Source organism: Canis aureus, unplaced genomic scaffold (genome assembly GCF_053574225.1).
Source record: "Canis aureus isolate CA01 unplaced genomic scaffold, VMU_Caureus_v.1.0 ptg000155l_RagTag, whole genome shotgun sequence".
Lineage (NCBI taxonomy): Eukaryota > Metazoa > Chordata > Mammalia > Carnivora > Canidae > Canis > Canis aureus.
Window position 1 is genome coordinate 16461 of NW_027554457.1, and position 9900 is coordinate 26360.

The 9900-nt window shown below is 40.0% G+C and overlaps 1 pseudogene; it reads left to right on the plus strand.

Annotated features, from left to right (window-relative positions):
* The first annotated feature begins 4123 nt into the window (after positions 1-4123).
* Positions 4124-5078, plus strand: LOC144309675 (18S ribosomal RNA; annotated as a pseudogene).
* Positions 5079-9900: the final 4822 nt, after the last annotated feature.

A 9900-nucleotide genomic window follows, 5' to 3' on the forward strand; every position in this document is an offset into this window, starting at 1 on the left:
AATCTGCGCTCTTACACAGAACGATATCAAAAAAATTGTAGCGTTCTCTACCTCAAGCCAACTAGGCCTAATAATAGTAACAATTGGCATTAACCAGCCTTACCTAGCCTTCTTACACATCTGCACTCACGCATTTTTTAAAGCTATGTTATTCATATGTTCAGGGTCAATTATCCACAGCCTAAACGATGAACAAGACATTCGAAAGATAGGTGGCCTATTTAAAGTCCTTCCCTTCACCACAACTTCCCTGATTGTCGGAAGCCTCGCATTAACAGGCATACCTTTCCTTACAGGATTCTACTCCAAAGACCTGATCATCGAGTCCGCTAACACGTCGAATACCAACGCCTGAGCCCTCTTAATTACACTCGTTGCCACATCCCTAACCGCTGCCTACAGCACCCGAATTATATTCTTCGCTCTACTAGGCCAGCCCCGCTTCTCCCCTATAATCCTTATCAACGAGAATAATCCTCTCCTAATTAACTCTATTAAACGACTCCTTATCGGAAGTGTATTTGCAGGATACATTATCTCCCACAGCATCACACCCACCACCATCCCACAGATAACTATGCCTCATTATCTAAAAATGATAGCCCTTGCAGTAACTATCTTGGGTTTCATCCTGGCACTAGAACTAAACCTTACCATACAAGGACTCAAATTTAACTATCCATCTAATTACTTTAAATTTTCCACCCTCCTTGGCTATTATCCAACCATTATGCACCGCCTCACACCTAAAACAAGTTTAACCATCAGCCAGAAATCAGCATCTATACTTCTGGACTCCATCTGACTAGAAAACATCCTACCCAAATCAATCTCGTATTTCCAAATAAAATCTTCTACCCTTATTTCAAATCAAAAGGGTCTCATCAAGCTCTATTTCCTATCGTTCATACTAACTATAATTCTCAGCCTACTAATCCTTAATTACCACGGGTAACTTCCATGATAACCAACACACCAGTTAACAGCGACCAACCTGTAACAATCACCAACCAGGTTCCATAACTATATAAAGCCGCAATACCCATAGCCTCTTCACTAAAAAACCCAGAGTCCCCCGTATCATAAATTACCCAATCCCCTATTCCATTAAACTTTAATACTACCTCCACCTCATCATCCTTCAAAATATAGCAAGCAGTCAACAACTCAGACAATAGACCAGTAATAAAAGCCGCTAGAACAGCCTTATTTGAAACTCACACCTCAGGGTATTGCTCAGTAGCCATAGCAGTTGTATAACCAAATACTACTAATATACCCCCCAAATAAATTAAAAACACTATCAGCCCTAAAAAAGAACCCCCAAAATTCAGAACAATCGCACAACCAATCCCACCGCTAATAATTAGCACAAGCCCACCATAAATAGGAGATGGTTTAGTGGCAAAACCCACAAAACTCATCACAAAAACGATACTTAAAATAAATACAATGTATGTTATCATTATTCCTACATGGAATTTAACCATGACTAATGACATGAAAAATCATCGTTGTATTTCAACTATAAGAACATTAATGACCAACATTCGAAAAACCCACCCACTAGCCAAAATTGTCAACAATTCATTCATTGACCTCCCAGCGCCATCTAACATCTCTGCTTGATGGAATTTCGGGTCCTTATTAGGAGTATGCTTGATTCTACAGATTCTAACAGGTTTATTTCTAGCTATACACTACACATCGGACACGGCCACAGCTTTTTCATCGGTCACCCACATCTGTCGAGACGTTAACTACGGCTGAATTATCCGCTATATACATGCAAATGGCGCTTCCATATTCTTCATCTGCCTATTCATACATGTGGGACGAGGCCTATACTATGGATCCTATGTATTCATAGAAACATGAAACATTGGAATTGTACTACTATTCGCAACCATAGCCACAGCATTCATAGGCTATGTACTGCCGTGAGGACAAATATCATTTTGAGGGGCAACTGTAATCACTAACCTTCTCTCCGCCATCCCCTATATCGGAACCAACTTAGTAGAGTGAATCTGAGGTGGCTTCTCAGTAGACAAAGCAACCTTAACACGATTCTTTGCATTTCATTTTATCTTTCCATTCATCATCGCAGCTCTAGCAATAGTACACCTCCTATTTCTACACGAAACCGGATCCAACAACCCCTCAGGAATCACATCAGACTCAGACAAAATTCCGTTTCACCCCTACTACACAATTAAAGATATCCTAGGAATCCTACTCCTGCTCCTAGTCTTAATATCACTAGTTTTATTTTCACCAGACCTATTAGGAGATCCAGACAACTACACCCCTGCAAACCCCCTAAACACCCCTCCACATATCAAACCTGAATGATACTTCCTATTCGCCTATGCCATCCTACGATCTATCCCTAATAAATTAGGAGGTGTACTCGCCCTAGTATTCTCCATCCTAATTTTAGCATTCATTCCATTCCTCCACACATCTAAGCAACGCAGTATAATATTCCGACCCCTCAGCCAATGCCTATTCTGACTTTTAGTCGCCGATCTTCTCACTTTAACTTGGATTGGAGGACAGCCAGTTGAACACCCTTTCATCATTATCGGACAGGTCGCCTCAATTCTATATTTCACCATCCTATTGATTCTAATGCCAACAATTAGCGTTATCGAAAATAATCTTCTAAAATGAAGAGTCTTTGTAGTATAATCATTACCTTGGTCTTGTAAACCAAAAATGGAGAGTAGTCGCCCTCCCTAAGACTCAAGGAAGAAGCTCTTGCTCCACCATCAGCACCCAAAGCTGAAATTCTTCTTAAACTATTCCCTGACACCCCCTACATTCATATATTGGACCACCTCTACTGTGCTATGTCAGTATCTCCAAAAAATCCTTCTTTCCCTCCCCTATGTACGTCGTGCATTAATGGCTTGCCCCATGCATATAAGCATGTACATGATATTATATCTTTACATAGGACATGTCTAGTCCAATTCCACAACCCATTGATCCTCAACAGTAACTAGATGCATATCACTTAGTCCAATAAGGGCTTAATCACCATGCCTCGAGAAACCATCAATCCTTGCCTGTAATGTCACTCTTCTCGCTCCGGGCCCATGCTAATGTGGGGGTTACTATCATGAAACTATACCTGGCATCTGGTTCTTACCTCAGGGCCATGACTCTATTTATTCCAATCCTACTAATTCTCGCAAATGGGACATCTCGATGGACTAGTGACTAATCAGCCCATGATCACACATAACTGTGGTGTCATGCATTTGGTATCTTTTATTTTTAGGGGGGGAATCTGCTATCACTCATCTATGACCGCAACGGCACTAACTCTAACTTATCTTCTGCTCTCAGGGAATATGCCCGTCGCGGCCCTAATGCAGTCAAATAACTTGTAGCTGGACTTATTCATTATCATTTATCAACTCACGCATAAAATCAAGGTGCTATTCAGTCAATGGTTTCAGGACATATAATTCTAGGACACACGTGTGTACACGTACGTACACGTGTGTACACGTACGTACACGTGTGTACACGTACGTACACGTGTGTACACGTACGTACACGTGTGTACACGTACGTACACGTGTGTACACGTACGTACACGTACGTACACGTACGTACACGTACGTACACGTGTGTACACGTACGTACACGTGTGTACACGTACGTACACGTGTGTACACGTACGTACACGTGTGTACACGTACGTACACGTGTGTACACGTACGTACACGTGTGTACACGTACGTACACGCGCAAGACATTAAGTTAACTTATACAAACCCCCCTTACCCCCCATAAACTCATGTCATCTATTATACACTTATTTATGTCCTGCCAAACCCCAAAAACAGGACTAAGTGCATACAATACTCACAAGCTTTATTTAAATTGTATACAAATGTATTGCTACTCTAGTTAACTTAACACAACAGTCTTACACGCATTCGATCTCGTGGTCTATCTATAGATAGCATCCCCTTTTTTTTTCCTCTCATATTTACTATGTATTTTATTTATTATACACACTACAATTTCAGTATAAGTTAATGTAGCTTAATTAATAAAGCAAGGCACTGAAAATGCCAAGATGAGTCGCACGACTCCATAAACACAAAGGTTTGGTCCTAGCCTTCCTATTAGTTCTTAGTAGACTTACACATGCAAGTCTCCACGCCCCAGTGAGAATGCCCTTAAAATCAGCAGTGATCTAAAGGAGCAGGTATCAAGCACACTCTTAAGTAGCTCATAACACCTTGCTAAGCCACACCCCCACGGGATACAGCAGTGATAAAAATTAAGCCATAAACGAAAGTTTGACTAAGCCATACTAAAAAGGGTTGGTAAATTTCGTGCCAGCCACCGCGGTCATACGATTAACCCAAACTAATAGGCCCACGGCGTAAAGCGTGTTTAAGATACCTTTGCACTAAAGTTAAAACTTAACTAAGCCGTAAAAAGCTACAGTTACCATAAAATAGACCACGAAAGTGACTTTATAATAATCTGACTACACGATAGCTAAGACCCAAACTGGGATTAGATACCCCACTATGCTTAGCCCTAAACATAGATAATTTTACAACAAAATAATTCGCCAGAGGACTACTAGCAATAGCTTAAAACTCAAAGGACTTGGCGGTGCTTTATATCCCTCTAGAGGAGCCTGTTCTATAATCGATAAACCCCGATAAACCTCACCACCCTTTGCTAATTCAGTCTATATACCGCCATCTTCAGCAAACCCTCAAAAGGTAGAATAGTAAGCACAATCATTTTACATAAAAAAGTTAGGTCAAGGTGTAACTTATGGGGTGGGAAGAAATGGGCTACATTTTCTACCCAAGAACATTCCACGAACGTTTTTATGAAATTAAAAACTGAAGGAGGATTTAGTAGTAAATTAAGAATAGAGAGCTTAATTGAATAGGGCCATGAAGCACGCACACACCGCCCGTCACCCTCCTCAAGTAATAAGACACAACCATAACCATATTAACTTAACTAAGACACAAGAGGAGACAAGTCGTAACAAGGTAAGCATACCGGAAGGTGTGCTTGGATTAATCAAAGTGTAGCTTAACTAAAGCGTCTGGCCTACACCCAGAAGATTTCATTACTTATGACCACTTTGAACAAAAGCTAGCCCAACTAACCCCAAACTTAAGTATCACAGACATATAAAGTAAAACATTTAGTTAAATAATAAAAGTATAGGAGATAGAAATTTTAATTGGAGCGATAGAGATAGTACCGTAAGGGAATGATGAAAGACATCTTAACAGTATTAAACAGCAAAGATTACCCCTTTTACCTTTTGCATAATGAACTAGCCAGAAACGACTTAACAAAGAGAACTTAAGCTAAGCTCCCCGAAACCAGACGAGCTACCCATAAACAATCTAAAAGGATCAACTCATCTATGTAGCAAAATAGTGAGAAGATTTGTGGGTAGAGGTGAAAAGCCTAACGAGCCTGGTGATAGCTGGTTGCCCACAAACAGAATTTTAGTTCAACTTTAAATTTACCTAAAAAAAAACAAAATTTTAATGTAAATTTAAAATATAGTCTAAGAAGGTACAGCTTCTTAGAATCAGGATACAACCTTTATTAGAGAGTATATACTAACATCACCATAGTTGGCTTAAAAGCAGCCACCAATTGAGAAAGCGTTCCAGCTCAACAAACAATATAACTTAATCCCAATCATATTACATCAACTCCTAATTATACCTCCTGGGCCATTCTATTTAAATATAGAAGCAACAATGCTAGTATGAGTAACAAGAACTATTTTCTCCCCGCATAAGCTTATATCAGAAACGGATAGACCACTGATAGTTAACAATCTGATAATATCAACCCAAAAATGAAATACTTATCTACCCTATTGTTAACCCAACACAGGCATGCATTTAAGGAAAGATTAAAAGGAGTAAAAGGAACTCGGCAAACACAAACCCCGCCTGTTTACCAAAAACATCACCTCCAGCATTTCTAGTATTGGAGGCACTGCCTGCCCAGTGACACTTGTTTAACGGCCGCGGTATCCTGACCGTGCAAAGGTAGCATAATCATTTGTTCTCTAAATAAGGACTTGTATGAATGGCCACACGAGGGTTTAACTGTCTCTTATTCCCAATCAGTGAAATTGACCTTCCCGTGAAGAGGCGGGAATGCCACAATAAGACGAGAAGACCCTATGGAGCTTTAATTAACTAACCCAAACTTATGGATACTAAATACCTACAAGGCATAACATTACACCATTATTGTGGGTTAGCAATTTAGGTTGGGGTGACCTCGGAATATAAAAAAACTCCCGAGTGATTAAAATTTAGACCCACAAGTCAAAATATAACATCACTTATTGATCCAATAATTTTTGATCAACGGAACAAGTTACCCTAGGGATAACAGCGCAATCCTATTCAAGAGTCCATATCGACAATAGGGTTTACGACCTCGATGTTGGATCAGGACATCCTAATGGTGCAGCAGCTATTAAGGGTTCGTTTGTTCAACGATTAAAGTCCTACGTGATCTGAGTTCAGACCGGAGTAATCCAGGTCGGTTTCTATCTATTATATAACCTCCCCCAGTACGAAAGGACAAGGGATGTAAGGCCTACCTCACAAAGGCGCCTTAAAACTAATAGATGAAGTCAACTCAATCTAACCAGTTTATCTCCTCATAAGCCCGAGAAAAGGGGCTTTGTTAGGGTGGCAGAGCCCGGTAACTGCGTAAAACTTAAACCTTTATTATCAGAGGTTCAATTCCTCTCCCTAACAAAATGTTCTTTATCAACATTATCTCTCTTATCATCCCAATCCTTCTTGCCGTAGCCTTCCTCACCCTCGTTGAACGAAAAGTCTTAGGCTACATACAACTTCGAAAAGGGCCTAATATCGTAGGCCCCTACGGCCTCCTTCAACCAATCGCAGATGCAGTAAAACTCTTCACAAAAGAACCTCTACGACCACTTACATCCTCCATATCAATATTCATTCTAGCCCCCATTCTAGCTCTATCACTAGCCCTAACTATATGAATCCCTCTCCCAATGCCCTACCCACTCATTAATATAAACTTAGGAGTCCTATTCATACTAGCAATATCAAGTCTCGCCGTATACTCCATCCTTTGGTCAGGATGAGCCTCAAACTCCAAATACGCTCTAATCGGAGCCCTCCGAGCAGTAGCTCAAACAATCTCATATGAAGTAACACTAGCAATCATTCTCCTATCAGTCCTCCTAATAAACGGGTCATTTACACTATCCACACTAATTATCACCCAAGAACATATATGACTAATCTTTCCGGCCTGGCCCCTAGCCATGATATGATTCATTTCTACTCTAGCAGAAACTAACCGAGCCCCCTTCGACTTAACTGAAGGAGAATCCGAACTAGTTTCTGGATTTAACGTAGAGTATGCAGCGGGTCCTTTTGCCCTATTCTTTCTAGCAGAGTACGCAAATATCATTATAATAAATATCCTCACAACAATTCTATTCTTCGGTGCATTCCACAACCCATTTATACCAGAACTCTACTCTATTAACTTCACTATAAAAACCCTCTTACTAACTATCTGCTTCCTATGAATTCGAGCATCATACCCTCGATTCCGCTATGATCAATTAATACACTTATTGTGAAAAAATTTTCTACCCCTAACTTTAGCCCTATGCATATGACATGTTGCCTTACCCATTATTACCGCGAGTATCCCACCCCAAACATAAGAAATATGTCTGATAAAAGAGTTACTTTGATAGAGTAAATAATAGAGGTTTAAATCCTCTTATTTCTAGAATAATAGGCTTCGAACCTAATCTTAAGAATTCAAAGATCTTCGTGCTACCAAACTTACACTATATTCTACAGTAAGGTCAGCTAAATTAAGCTATCGGGCCCATACCCCGAAAATGTTGGTTTATACCCTTCCCGTACTAATAAAACCCCCTATTCTCACTATTATTATAGCAACTATCATGGCAGGGACCATAATCGTCATACTAAGCTCGCACTGATTACTGATCTGAATTGGATTCGAAATAAACATGCTAGCCATCATCCCTATCCTCATAAAAAAGTATAATCCACGAGCCATAGAAGCCTCTACAAAATATTTTCTTACACAAGCTACTGCCTCAATATTACTAATAATAGGAGTCACCATTAACCTTCTTTACTCCGGCCAATGAGTAATCTCAAAAATCTCAAACCCCATCGCATCCATCATAATAACCACCGCCCTAACAATAAAACTAGGCCTATCTCCATTCCACTTCTGAGTTCCCGAAGTAGCACAAGGAGTAACACTTATATCAGGAATAATCCTACTAACATGACAAAAAATCGCACCTATATCCATCCTATATCAAATCTCCCCATCAATTAACACCAACCTTCTTATACTAATAGCCCTCGCATCCGTTCTAGTAGGAGGCTGAGGCGGACTAAATCAAACTCAACTACGAAAATCATAGCATACTCCTCCATTGCCCACATAGGCTGAATAGCCGCTATCATTATTTACAACCCTACAATAATAATCCTAAACTTAACTTTATATATTCTAATAACACTATCTACCTTCATACTATTCATATTAAACTCATCCACCACAACCTTATCCTTATCCCACATATGAAATAAATTTCCCCTAATCACCTCCATAATCTTAATCTTAATATTATCCCTAGGAGGACTACCCCCATTATCTGGCTTCATCCCTAAATGAATAATTATTCAAGAATTAACAAAAAATAACATAATTATTATTCCAACACTAATAGCCATCACCGCTCTACTTAACTTATATTTCTACCTGCGACTCACATATAGCACCGCACTTACCATATTCCCGTCCACAAATAACATAAAAATAAAATGACAATTCGAGTACACAAAAAAGGCAACCCTACTACCCCCCTTAATCATTATCTCAACTATACTACTCCCGCTAACACCTATATTATCAGTCTTGGACTAGGAGTTTAGGTTAGACCAGACCAAGAGCCTTCAAAGCTCTAAGCAAGTGCTATACACTTAACCCCTGACCAAATCACCTCTAAGGGCTGCAAGAATCTATCTTACATCAATTGAATGCAAATCAAACACTTTAATTAAGCTAAGCCCTCCCTAGATTGGTGAGCTTCTACCTCACGAAATTTTAGTTAACAGCTAAATACCCTAGTAACTGGCTTCAATCTACCTTCTCCCGCCGCGTAGAAAAAAAAGGCGGGAGAAGCCCCGGCGGCGTCTAGGCTGCTTCTTTGAATTTGCAATTCAATATGAAAATTCACCACAGAGCTTGGCAAAAAGAGGACTTAAACCTCTATTTTTAGATTTACAGTCTAATGCTTTTATCAGCCATTTTACCTATGTTCATTAACCGATGACTGTTCTCTACTAATCACAAAGATATTGGTACTTTATACTTACTATTTGGAGCATGAGCCGGCATAGTAGGCACTGCCTTGAGCCTCCTCATCCGAGCCGAACTAGGTCAGCCCGGTACTTTACTAGGCGACGATCAAATTTATAACGTCGTCGTAACCGCCCATGCTTTCGTAATAATCTTCTTCATAGTCATGCCCATTATAATTGGGGGCTTTGGAAACTGACTAGTGCCATTAATAATTGGTGCTCCGGACATGGCATTCCCCCGAATAAATAACATGAGCTTCTGACTTCTTCCTCCATCTTTTCTTCTACTATTAGCATCTTCTATGGTAGAAGCAGGTGCAGGAACGGGGTGGACCGTTTACCCCCCACTGGCTGGCAATCTGGCCCATGCAGGAGCATCCGTTGATCTTACAATTTTCTCCTTACATTTAGCCGGAGTCTCTTCTATTTTAGGGGCAATTAATTTCATTAC